This window comes from Lagopus leucura, unplaced genomic scaffold, assembly GCF_019238085.1.
Source record: "Lagopus leucura isolate 7727_CA_CO unplaced genomic scaffold, USGS_WTPT01 Super-Scaffold_100024, whole genome shotgun sequence".
NCBI lineage: Eukaryota > Metazoa > Chordata > Aves > Galliformes > Phasianidae > Lagopus > Lagopus leucura.
Window position 1 is genome coordinate 7276042 of NW_024962276.1, and position 13214 is coordinate 7289255.

Below are 13214 nucleotides of genomic sequence, written 5' to 3' on the forward strand. Positions count from 1 at the left end.
TTAGTAAGTATATGAAACGATGTTGGAACAAACGGCAATCCTGACGTGGCCCCACGATTCCCTCTTAGCACAGATCAGGGATCACAAACTTAATCTTTGCCCAGCCCTTTACCACCCCAATGCACGGGGTCCCCTCCTCAGCCGGAGGGCACTTCACTCGCCCCACTCATTTTTCAACCCTCCCATCCTACCTTATGTGCTCCTCAAGAAGTTGTACATTCAGGTCACTGTTGCCATCATCCCAGCCCAGAAAAATCTGTTTGGGTTTCTTATATGGTCTGAGAAGTGCAGCATCCCTGCGTCTGCCATTGGGAATGCAGCATCCCACAGCAGAGCCCTGGAGGGGGAAAACAGCACAAACATTTCTCATAAAGCAGATAAAATGGGTGAGGGAGATGATAGTTTGTATTAAACTATAATGAAATTCTTGTTTATGGCCCAGCTCCTCCCTTACATCCAGAATGTGTCATTTAGGTGATCGGGCCAGCAGGTGGCAAACGTAATTGAATTCAAGAAAATAAACAAGGAAGCAGGCTGGGGACCGGCTGCTAAAAAGCTGACATCTCATTTACTAATTAGGAGGATTTACAGGATGCTGTATTTAAAAAGCGATGATTATTGATAGCTCATCTGGATCATGAAAGTTACCTTGGAGGTTCAGCTTCCCATAACCAACACTGCTGCCACACGTGGCTGCAGCTCACACAGGGATGCTGATGTGATAACAGGGCCTGAAACAAAAACCCCCGTGGGTCACCTGTGCTGGTGCAGATCTGGATGTGGATTCCCCTCAAAACCTTTATTTTGAGATGCACTTTGGCTACACGATGAATGAACCTTTCCTTATGAACTTCCAAGGTGTTACGAAGGATGGATGGCAGCAGCCAACCCAGGAGCCTTTTGTCAGGGTATGATTCTGCTGTAACAGAGTTGAATGTTGTGTGTCTCTTCCCAGCAGATCGTTAGTTAATCACCGTCTGTGAGCCTTCATTGCCCTTTTGATAGATTGGAGCTCATAAACTTCTCATTGAGTGGATTGGATTTACCGTTACGCCGTTCCTCTTTACGAACAGAATAAATCAATATGGGGTACATCCGTTTTTTACTGTTTATTCTAACGGGTGTTAAAGCTGTACTGGAAGAAACAACTCATCTCCAGGAGCGGGAGCTCTGATGCCCGCTGTCCTGCTGCAGAGCTCATCGTCTGGTGGTGCTTTGGGATGCAGCCCAGCTCAGACAGCGAGAGCTGCAGGTGTTACCCAGAGTCACAAGGCCAGGAAATGTTCCTGCCGTTACCTGAATGCATTTTTAAGTCCTCCTAATACCTGCATGTTGTTCTGTTACTGCAGTAGAAAGCTTTCTTTTCTTTACTGGGGACAAAAGCCAAAGGAAGACCAATTCTTGCAGCAGTGTCATCGTGCAACTGCAGCTCGTGTGGCTTCAGACTGCATGATGGAGATTTTGTGTTTGGATTCAGCTCTGCTTCCGCAGTCTTCTCCTTAAGATTGCATCGTTATCAGTATATTCGGCGCCTACTTACATCTGGTCAGACTAACCTTTATTGATAATTAGAAGTAGGCACCTCATCAGCTGAAAAGCATCCTTTTAGGTGGAACATCTTGTTCTTGTTTGGGTAATGATCTGAGTTTACATTCACACAGCGTTCATCGCTTGGACCTGACATCCTTTGGAAGAAGAAAGCAGGGCAGTGCCCAGAGCAGGTTTTCAAATGCCATACCCATGAGTTACAAAAGGGGATGTGTTCCTCTCTGTTCTTCATCTGAAAAACTGGAAGGTGTCCTCAATTCACAACTCAGAATAAAAGCTGTCATTTGATGGAACGCAAGGAGTTGCAGTTTCCTTTCAAATAACTTGTAATAGCAAGTCCTGTGTGCTGATCAGCCAAACTGAAGTTTCTTTGGTCACAGTTCTTTAAGCGTGGCACTGTGATATTTTCCTGGTTAAGTGGTGGGATTTGCCCTTTTTTTTGCTTGCTTTTCAATCATTACTGTTATCATAACTCCAGCCCTTCTGCCCTACAGCCCAATTTTTTGCAGTGGAAGGTCTTACCTACACACAGCCACTGCTGTACTGCTCATCAGGAGCACATCCCCAAGAAATCCTCCACATGCTGCGGTCAGAAGCAAAACCTTGGGGCTGTAGGAGATCTGCTGACAAAACTCTGTGGCACCCAGGAAGAAAATGGGATGACAGGAATAAGAAGAAAAGACAAAAGGCTCAAGGAACGAGCTGCTACCACAGTACATCATAGGATAGCAGAATCATTAAGGTTGGAAAGGACCACTGAGGCCATCCAGTCCCACTGCCCTCCCATTGCTGCCATGCCCACCTACACCACACATCTGTGTGTCGCCTTTATGTTCTCCTTTTCACTGCTTCCTTTTATCTCTTTCTTTAACTGTCCTCACTGATTCTCACTTTATTTATTGTTTTCTTATCTGTCTCATTCCTTCACTTCTCTGTGGTTGCGTTTTTCTCTTTCAGTTGTTTACTTAGCCTTGAACATACACCCAAACCCTTCCATTTTCCTCTTAGCTTAGACTCAAATATACACAGAGACACCATTTTTCACCCCTTCCATTTCCACTTTCTTTCCTTTTCTCCCCCAGAACCCATATTTTCCCCTTTCCTCCCTAATTTCACCATTCTTTCCCCTCAGCACTGGTTGCTGTCTGTCTTCCCCACGTACTTTTCCTGCAGACTGAAGTAGGATTTGGACCTTGAGCTGGTAACGATGCAAAAGCGGGTAGAAAACGATGTTCAAATCCCTGAGGAGGGCATCTCCCAAGTGCTCAGAACTGAGGGAAAATGGCCCTGTTGAGCAAATTATCTTCCCTTCAAAATTCTGGCTCCATCCTTCCAGTTGGAAAGAAGGTGATATAATGTGTTGTTGCAAGCTGTTAAGGTCTGAGATGGAGGGAAGGGAATAGGCTGAAGTTATTTTATGAACTGTTCATTTCTTTGTGGGAGGCTGTTAAAATAAAGCAACAGTATAAAAGATGAATTATATACAATTTAATGTAAAGCTGTTTGATGCCATTATGATATTTCTTCCTTGATTGTCTCACATTTCTCTACTTTGTAAAAAGTTTTGCGTGGTTTTTTTTTTTTGGTCCTTTCTGCACATTATGAAAATTGTACTGAGAGGAGTAAATTCATTTGCATAAAATTGACTGCAAAGAGCAATTAGCCCTTCATTAATATGCAAATTTGGTCCGGTGCAAATCCATCTATATATGAGGCTTAAATATGCAAGTCAGTCTTGCTGTGCGAGAAACCCAGATGCTTTTATTTACTTTGAAATTGAGGGATTTGGTTAATGATGTTGTTGACAGGAAAACTTGAATAAATTTGATGATCACCATCTTTTATATTAGACAAGGCCCACAGTAAAAAATTACCAAGTAAAATACCAATTTTATTTGGTAATTTCCTATTACCAATCTAGTAATAAAATGGAAGATACGAAGTAATAGAGCTAGATTTCCTAATGCAGTTATCCCGAGACTTAAACTGTTCCCCAAAGATAGAACCATTTTTCTTAAACTTTGTTTTTCCAGAGGGTAAAGACATCTACGTAAGCTGTACGAAAAACACTCTGCCTTGAGATCTTAGTGCTGGAAAGTTCTCTCCATTGATTGCTTCATTTGGAGAGAGTGTACAGGCCTGGGAATTAAAAGCAGGAGTTTGGGACACGGCCGTCACCATCACCTTCCATTCACTGTCCATTGAGCCTCCTCAAGAGCAGCGTTGAGGTCTTTGCTTTCAACCTGTGGAGTCAGACTGGAGGCTGCCTGAACCCACGGCCGATTTCAGTTGGATCCCCCAAACCAATTCACAAGCACCTTTCTTTTTCCTTCTTCTTTCATATATATGTGTGTACCTGCTTAAGTCTTCCCAGCCCTCAGCAGCACAGCTTTCACACAGTCATCACTCAACACAGATGGACTCAGAGAAGCAGAACCTATGACTCTACCATTCTCTTTACTCACAGATGGACAACGAGGTTTGTCCCACTCTCCTTGCCTGCCTCACGATGCGGGTTTTTCTGATTTTATCCACTGGTGCCACAGCAGCCATCCTTCTGATGGGTCCCTTTGCATTTGTCAGTCTTGTTTCCTTGGTGTTGCAGACTTTTCTTATTGCTTTTGTCCTCTGTGGTTCTCTCAGGCCTAATTTGAGCTCTGGCAGAAGGAACCCACTCTTTTACTTCAGTCGTGCTCCCTTTTGCCAGAACTAAATTTGATCTGCCTTGCCCGTGTGGCACATTGACACCTTTAAAATAACAGAGAAACCTTGGGTGAGCAGAACTGTGGCAACGCATGAAGCTCTGGTTTCAACTGCCTGAGGATAATGGATTGCACCATTTGGTTCCTCCTTTTTGGCACGGCTGTTTGGGATGGAAATCCTCTCAGTGGCCAACTGTTTGGTGTAGCCTTGAAAGGAAAATCTGCAGGGAGAAAATGGAGAGAATTGGGAATTCAGAGAATCACAGGATTATTGAGGCTGGAAAAGACCACTAAGATCATCCATTCCAATCACAGCCCGAATTCAGGGGGCGTGGGGGATCTGCTGCACTTGTTCAGGCTGTGGTTACTGCAGTAGGAAATCTGTCCTTCCTTCCCATCACAGTAAGGCCATCAGAAGGCACAGTGTGCACCTTATGTATGCAGTGCGTAATAGTTTGGGAAATGGCAAAATGATGAAAGGGTGAAACTTCTGAAGCTGTAACATCTTTGTAAGCGTTAGTGGTCTCTGCCTGTGAGAACACACAGTTGCTGGATGGTTTCTCAGTAGCATCCATAGCACTCTTGGCTCTACGTCCCAAAAGAAGGAAAACATTATTTTGCAGAGTCAATGGGTAAACAGCAGCATCTCAGCACAACCTGAGCGTGTCTCCCACCAGCTTTATAATCTTTATATTCTAAATAAATAAACGTTTCAGCCTCAGAGTTTATTAGTCCAAAATACACTTATTACCTCATAAATTCAAACCCCCTTCCAGTTAACATCTAATTAAACCGCAGCACGGCGCGCGCCATCTTAGGGGATGTATTAATAATGAAACCATGTCCTGAAAGAATCACTGCATACTTTGGGCATTCTTCTCCTTACATTTTTTCTTGGAAGCAATGTGCTGAGTGGGGCACACAGTGCCCCGTTGTTCTGTGCTCCTCCAAAGTCTGCAAGTATCTGAGTGCATGTGGATTTTTTTTCCACTCAGTAAAAGAGAGAGAAAAATCTGTGTGTTTTTGCACTTGGGAAAAGGGAGGACCAACACCACTGGTAGGCACAGTTATGCAATGTGATTGTGCAAGTAATTTTAGCTCATGTTTTCCCCCCTTTGAGGAGATTACTCACAGGAATAAAACCTACTTACAAGATCTATTTTTTAAGGCAGCTCTCCACTGCACTTGCAATAAAGTGATGACAACCGCTTTATTTGCAAGAGAGTCTTTACCTACGGGACCTCACAGCCACGCAGATCCAAAGGAAAGGAAAATAGTCTTAAAACCTTCCTTAGGGGAGAAATTTCTTTTAATTCTTTTTTTGCAGTGGTAAGAGTACTTACTGTACTCTAATTTTTATATATATCGGATTTATCTGCGCTTGTGCTTCACCAAGGTTGTTTTCCATCCTCTCACAACACTCTGATGATTTTGTGCTTTGACAAGACTTCTTTATTCTGTTTTCTTCACTTACTGAAGAAGAAGGAACTCAGAATCCCAGCTCCTCTACGCCGACTTGATTGCACACGTTTGCACACACGTCCCACATGTTCCCTAAGTGTCCCTTTGATCTCTCTAGTCCAAGTACCTCTGCTGAGTAATAATACAAACGTGATCCTTGTTGACGTAGCTCTGCCTGACCAAGGTGAGTTTTCATTCTCTGGTGCCCTGCAGATGCTACACCCTAGAAGTTTGTGTTTCTGGGACCCAGATGCCACTGGTGCACGTACTGCTGTGTGGCTGCTCTACTGCCTTGTCCTTGGGCTGTCACTGCTGTTACTGTGTCTGCAGATATCTGCCTGCAGATGAAGGGCACTTCCATCGGTTCTTTTGAATCTTTAGGGTCTCTATGGCATGGGAGGTGTTTTGCTTTCTCCCCAGCCTTGTCGGAATTACACTGCAAAGTCATGCCTTGGTGAGATGGGGAAATATTCAGACTGTATGTAGTGCTGCTCAAACACCAGTCAGACTTCCTGAAAGTTATTTAAAGACTTCTTTCAACTGCACACGTTGGAGCTTTTGATATCTTAACACATCAAACCCAGCTTTTTCTTTACTATGATATTAAATAGTGGTGATTTGATTCGGCCTCCAGCTGGTCCTCCAACTCCACATCTACACTGCAGCCTCAGCTTAAAGCTCTGTGTGCATTTTGCAGTCATCCTGGGATGGAGCTTTCATGCCTTCCACATCTGAAATCTTTTGTTTCGTCGCAGAACCCTCCAAGACTGCTGCTTGGCTGGAAGGACACAGCTGGGCATTTTCTGCTGTAATGTGACCAATCCACCTCTGTTGATGTCACTTTAATTGCTGGGGATGTTTTTCAAAGTCCTCTACAGAAGGTCTTTGTAGCGACAAGCGGACGGTTTACGCTTCATAAGCAAACATAAAGGAACTGCTGCTCATTGGGGAGAGAGCGATGCAGTTATGAGTCCATCAGCATTGAAGTTACGGCGCTGAAGGACGCATTTTGATTGTGTTTATGCCACCACATCAAATGTTACTCAGAGTGGAGAAGATTTTGCAACAGAAAAAAACAAATTCCAGGAGTAGAGGGAGAGAGGGAAGCTAAATGATCAACGTCTTATTTCTCTCCTTGGTTATCATAACTCTAAACGTATTGCTGTGTACTCAGTTGCTGGCTTGGAGAGTAGCTTATCTATAAAAATGGAAATACACCATCTCAACCCCAAATCTCACCTTGCCCCACGCTGCAGAGCTGCAGCATTTCGTGTTGGCTCTTCAAAGTCCCTGTAGTTGCTCCAGTTCCCAAAGAAGGAGGTTGTCATTCAGTAATTATGCCTTTGTTGTTGTTACTACTTTTCCTGGAGATTCTGCATATTTGCAGACCTCCCAGCTCTACCAGTCTGAAGGACGCTGTTTCAACTCTTCCTCTTTTTCATAAGTTATATTTCCATGGAACACTTGGCTGCAGGTGACTAGTTTTACAGTCACATGCCAAAACTCGTTTCCTCTTACTGCTAATTACTGCTCTATTTATGTCTTTTCTCACAAGTGACACCATTTTGGGTGCCTCACTTTGCATAGCACTGGGAGAGCCAAAGGTGTTTCCTTTCCCAGTCCTTTGCCCAGCTCTTCTGGCTGTGGATGATACAACTTTCTATCACCTAACAGGGAAATTAACACTATTTAAGAGAGAACACAGTGATGAGAGAGGTTCCCCCTGCAAAGTTCTCTGCGTAATTGCTGATGATGTTCCAAGCTGCTCTAATGAAGTGCTGCCACTCAGTGTGCTCTTCTTGGAGGACCATCTGTTGCACCTCAGACACGTAAAGGGCTTGCTATCATTTGCTGGATCAAACAGGTCTCTTTCTTGTTCTGACGTGCTGCAACTCACAAATGGGGACCACAGGAGTTCCGTTGCAAAGTGGGAGATAATCCCTTCTGGTGAGCTACAAATGGTCATCATTTGTCTCCAATTTCAGAAGACAAACATATAATGATTAAACTTTTAAGTAATTTCCACTTATTTGTCAGGAAATGCCAATAATGGGAAAAATCTGAGATCTGTGCCGTAAGCACGTTGTAAGATTTTTGCTTCTGGTAAATGAGCCTGTCCATTGTAGTGGTATCCAGATCTGATAGAGACTAACATCTGAATGAAGATGATTGGACTGAATTCTTCAGTTGCCTTATTTTTATCTGTCAGCTTATTTTTTAGAGTAATTCAAATTAACTTTCAGTGTCTTTTGGTAAACTGCTGATTCAGAAGATGGGAATGATAGAGTATTTTTTCTGATAAGCATACATCCCACGAAGGATGTCACACTTGGTCATGCTGTCTTTATTCATATGAATTAAGCAGAATCCCTTCCGTGAATAAACAGAAGAAGATCAGACATGCAGCAATGATTTTGTTTTGGTTTTCCTGCTGCAGATTTCAGGAGTGTGAGCAGTCATTCAGCCCAGACTGGAGATGATAAGTGCAGTATTTTCACAGCAGAGTTCTGTCCAAGCCATGAAATGCAGAAAGATTTATCTTTGATTGTTGGATGGACGTATCTTTTTCTCTTTCCTTCTTCCTAAGCAGCAGCTAATGCTGTGGTCAGAAGCAATAACATGTTAGATCCCGAATGTCAGCTCCCCCAGAGGTCCTGACGGGACCATTCATGTGCATTCAAATGCCTTAACCAAAGCTGACACCAAAGAGAGCAGAAATTCTCATATTCCTCTTTTTATTGCCATGCATTCAATTCAGCTCTTCTCTTACAGGCCTCTGATAAAACTGACATCTTCATCACTGGACAGAAAGCATTCTTGCAATATCTAAACAGAGCAGCTGAGCATCGGTGTGCCATCAACAGACATCTGTGAAAACAGTGCAAATCCAAACCACAGTTGTGGACACTGTAAGATTTGTAAGTATGTGACTAACGGGAAACAAACAGTGCCCCTAATCTAATCTCCTGTGGGAGTATTGCTATTGTCTTTTTTAATTAAAAAGTAACTGGTCTTTTAAATTCATACAACTGTATGGCATGGCCCTATAGGAACACGTGGATTCCAGTAACTGGAGCGAGCTATTTCCAAGAAACACATTGTGTAAATACACTGCTGTACCATTTGTGTACATACCTCCAGCATCACACACAGCACAGGTTGGGGCTAATTTGTAGGATCTCATCGTATTGCTAAAGCCTGACAGACATTTCTTTCCAGCAGTGATATTTGTAATCTTTTGCCAGTTGTTTGGTAGCGGTGACTCTGCAGACGAAACGGCTCTGGGCATTCAGCCATTTTGAGGTAGTTTAATTTGTTAAAAATTATCCTCCTTCCCACCCAAGTCCCTTTGAAACCATTTGGAGAAGAGAACTGTTGAGCAGATGCCAGCAACAGGGCCTGCTGAGACCTCTGTATCCTCCCGATAGAACCCTGTGTGCCAGTCGGGGCTGCTGGCACAAGCCTGAACTCTGCTCTGCTGATATATTTCCTTCATGTGGACCAATTACAATAATTACCACCACAATAGCTGATGTTTAAGCAGTCAGTCTGCACACCATACCTCAGGTTGCTGGCACTGTGTTCCATCCTATAATCTCAGTTTTCTTTGAACTAATTAAGTAGAAAATAAATACTTAAAAATTGGGAGAGAGTCTGAATGGAAAGCAGAGGCTCAATAGAGGCGTTGTTCTTCGTGTCTTGCTGTCCTTAAGCTGCATTTCTTCCTTGTTAGTCTGTGGTTCTAAAAGGTGGCATCTCTTGGTCCACAGGGATGCAGGAGGTGCTGCAGACCACTGATTCTCCATATTCAGTAGGGGAATCTTTCAGTGTGAATGAAAAAGCAACAGATCAGGAATGCAAATTATATATAAAACTCCACCTTTTGTTTTGCTGCATTCCTGTCCAAATGAAGACTTTCGAGCAGAGGGGAAATTTCCCATCCCTTCCTGCTCTTGGATGGATGTTTCCATGTGACCCTGCTACCAGGACAAGTGGCTGTAACAGCCCAGTTCCCAACAAATCCATTGGCTTCAATGTGATGCAGTTCCATCATCTCACCCCCACTCCTGTCCTTTCCAAAGCACTGGTTAATATTTACATTTAAACAGTAGCTTTTTTTTTTTTTTTTTTTTTCTTTCTAATCTGGTCAAGTTTATATTGCAGAAAGATTAACCCGAGAACAAGCACAACCCCACTTGGCCCTATCACTTGCAATACAAATCCAATGTATCCACAATGTATACACAGAAATACGTGTTAAATTTCCCCTAGGCAGCGTTCCTCTGGGGGGGGGGGGACGGGGGTAGAAGAAGGCTGCATGTGACAGCTGCTGGTTATGCTGCTTAATGCACTTCTGGAAGTTACAGAGATGAGAACTACGCAAAAAAACCCCTCTGAAAAATGGCATCTTTTCATGAATGGTTTTTTTTTTTTTCCACAATTTTTTTTGTTTCTTTTTCAAATCTGCCTCCTCCCCCTTTTTAAGGAGGTTTCCTTTCTCAAACAGCAGCTGCTGTGTGCAAAGGGCAATGCGGTGTCTCATGTCCAATATTTCCCATTACCACCGTGCCCAAACGTCACTGAATGTATGTGTCATTAGGAAAGTGGTGGCCTGAAGATTCTGTAACCCAGAGACAGGAAGGGGATGACTCCTGAAGCACATCTCCAGTTGATGGCTTGGTTTTGTTTCCTCTTTCGGCAGTGTTTTCTATATTCTTCATCTTATATTTATGCCTACTGGAAAAATTATATTCTGCACTTGGCTGCGCTGGGGTCTTGTAGAGGTGTTTGTTGTGGTTAATACGTAAGTGCTCACAAACTGGATCTGTGCATTTTACATGCAAGGGTTCCTCCAAAAGTAATGCCTCCTATTTGTTGACGTTGGCCCACGACTTGAAAGGTGGGTAGTGGTGGTACAGCAGTATGGGGTGAACCTTCCCACCCATGGACATTCATCAACACTTTCTGAATGTTCATGGAGACCAAACAGTGGATGTGAGCACAGTGGTGGTGGTGTGCTTCAGCAGTAGTGATGGTGACAGTGGGGCACCTCTGCTGGTGCAGATTGTTATGTGCATGGCATGCAGGCTCCTTTTCATCACTCACGAAGATGCACAGCTAATGGTGGTGAATGTATTGTAAATCAGCATTTTGTAGCTGAGACTTTGCTCCATCAAATAGCATTGCTGAGCTCTTTGTGGTAGTTTCCATGGAAATAAATAGAAAGCATTACTTTTGGAGCAACCTACACAGAGGTTGGGTTCCTCAATCTGTGAAATAAACCTGCACTAGACACTGGGTTAATCTCCTCCAGACACTGATGTGCATTGCTGAAGGCAAAAGCAATGGATTCTCCTCCAGTAACAATTTGGTGTCATCCTACTGGGGTCATCCTACTGGCACAGGATGTCCAGGGAGTGGTGGAGTCCCATCCCTGGGGCTGTTCTGGATTGCTCACATGTGGCACTGAAGGACACGATCAGTGGGCATGGTGGAGGTGTGCTGGGGTTGGATTTGGCCATCTGAGAGCTCTCAGTGATCTTTTCCAACCATAGTGGGTCTGTGACTCTATGAAATCAAGAGGACTGCATGTGCTAACGCCGAGCTTTCTTTTATTCCTTCTGAAGTGTTGGGTTTCTCCCTGTTGATGTGTAACCCAATAATACCACACGTCTCTCTCTCTGCATGGTGAGAATCACTCTACTGACCAAAGCTTTGGAGGCCTCTCCCTGCCTCTCAGTGGCACACAGCAGAACCCATCACCCCACAGTTCTCACCACAGAGAGAAACCCGCAGCGTGGAAAGGGCTCTGTGTTCCAACAAGGGAATGAACCTCCTGCAATAAGAATACTCTGCTGCTATTTAGATAAAAAGAAGGATCCTGCATGCCTACACCGCCATACAAAAATAGTCCGAGTGTGAGTAAATCTCCAAAGTTTCTCCCCGTGAAAACATCCAACGGCACATTTTTTCTCCCATCTCACCATACAGACATATTTATAGCTCTCCTTCCCTCCCACTCCCCCAGGCAGGAGGTTGCCACTCGTCTCCTTCGCCAGCCCTGAAATAATTTGCAGCGCCTTTGAAACATCATCGCGTTGCATAGCTGCGTTGCAGCTATGGGAGCAGATCAGGTTTTCATGCGAATGTCACATTAACAGAGCCATTACAGCTTCCCCTCGCTGCAGGCACTTTGAATTTCCACTTCAACTTCACCAGCAAAATAAACCTGCATGCAGATCAGAATGTTTTATATTCCGCACGCATTAAAAAATTAATATGGAATAGGAGAGGGTGAAGGAGATGCGTTTGCTTTACAAGTGTTTTTTAAAACTAGATTTTGCTCTTGCTGTAGCATGTTAATTTGGAGTTATCTCTAAGTCTTGTGCATGGGGGCAGAGAAACCACCACCTGCTTTGTCTATATGGGCTGCACTACGTATATCTGTGTGGAGAAAACGCTGCTTCTTGGAGCACGGTTCTGATACGGAACTGGAGCACAGATGTGATGCTGAATTAAAGCTCACTGCAAGCGCTCCGCCGTTTCAAAACTGCTCTGGCATTCTTAATATGGAATCTGTTCTGCAGCGCTACATAGTTTGGAGCACAGACCTTGGGAAGAACGTACCAAGGGCTGAGATTTAGAGCTCCCGTTGCTCAGGGATAGAAGGAGATTCGCCCAAGCCCGGCCTTTGGCTCAGGGTCATTCCTGGGGTGCACTGAGCGGAGGGCCTAGCGCGGGGCGGCGGGATTCGAACCCCCGCGTACCGCCGCCGCTGCTCCCAGACCTGCGGCGCCAACCCGCTGCGCAGCGGCGCGGCGCGGCCGCTAGGTGGCGGCCTCCCAACGAGGAAGCCGCCCGCGCCGCAGCGCCCGGGAGGCGCCTGGCGGCCGCGCCGCGGCGCCCTGCTTCCCCCCGGCAGCGACGGCGGCCATGGCCGGGCGGGCCCACGTGACGGCGCGCCGACCAATGAGCGTGAGGCAGGGGGCCCCGACTTTCGTCCCTGCGGCCGCCATTAAAGAAAAAGGGGCTCAGAATTAAACGGCGGAAGAATCCCCTCTCCCCCCTCCCGGCCCATCTTCGCCGTTCCGGCCGCGACGCGACATGGGGGAGAGGTGCTGAGAGGCAGCCGGCTGAACAGGATGCCGCGGCCGGGCAGCCGCCGACAGAGGCACCGCTGAGGGGCAGCGAGGAGGAGAGCCGCCGGCTTCGGGGGCTTCGGGGCAGCGAAGCAGCAGCAGCCGTCGCATCCCTCAGTCGGGGTGTGAAAGGAGGGGGGGCGGGGGGGGGGGTGGGCTCCGAGCCCGTTCCCCACGGCCCTTCCGCCTGAGGAGAGCCCGGGGCTCGGCCGCCGCCTCCCCGCCCTCCTGAGGAGAGACCTCGGCGAGAGGAGGGGGCCTTCAGCCCTCCGCCCCCGCGGGGCCGCCGCGCAGCGCTCCCGGATCCCCCGCACCTGAGGAGAGCGGCGGCGGCGGCGCGCGCCCCGCGGGCGGGCTGCGGGCA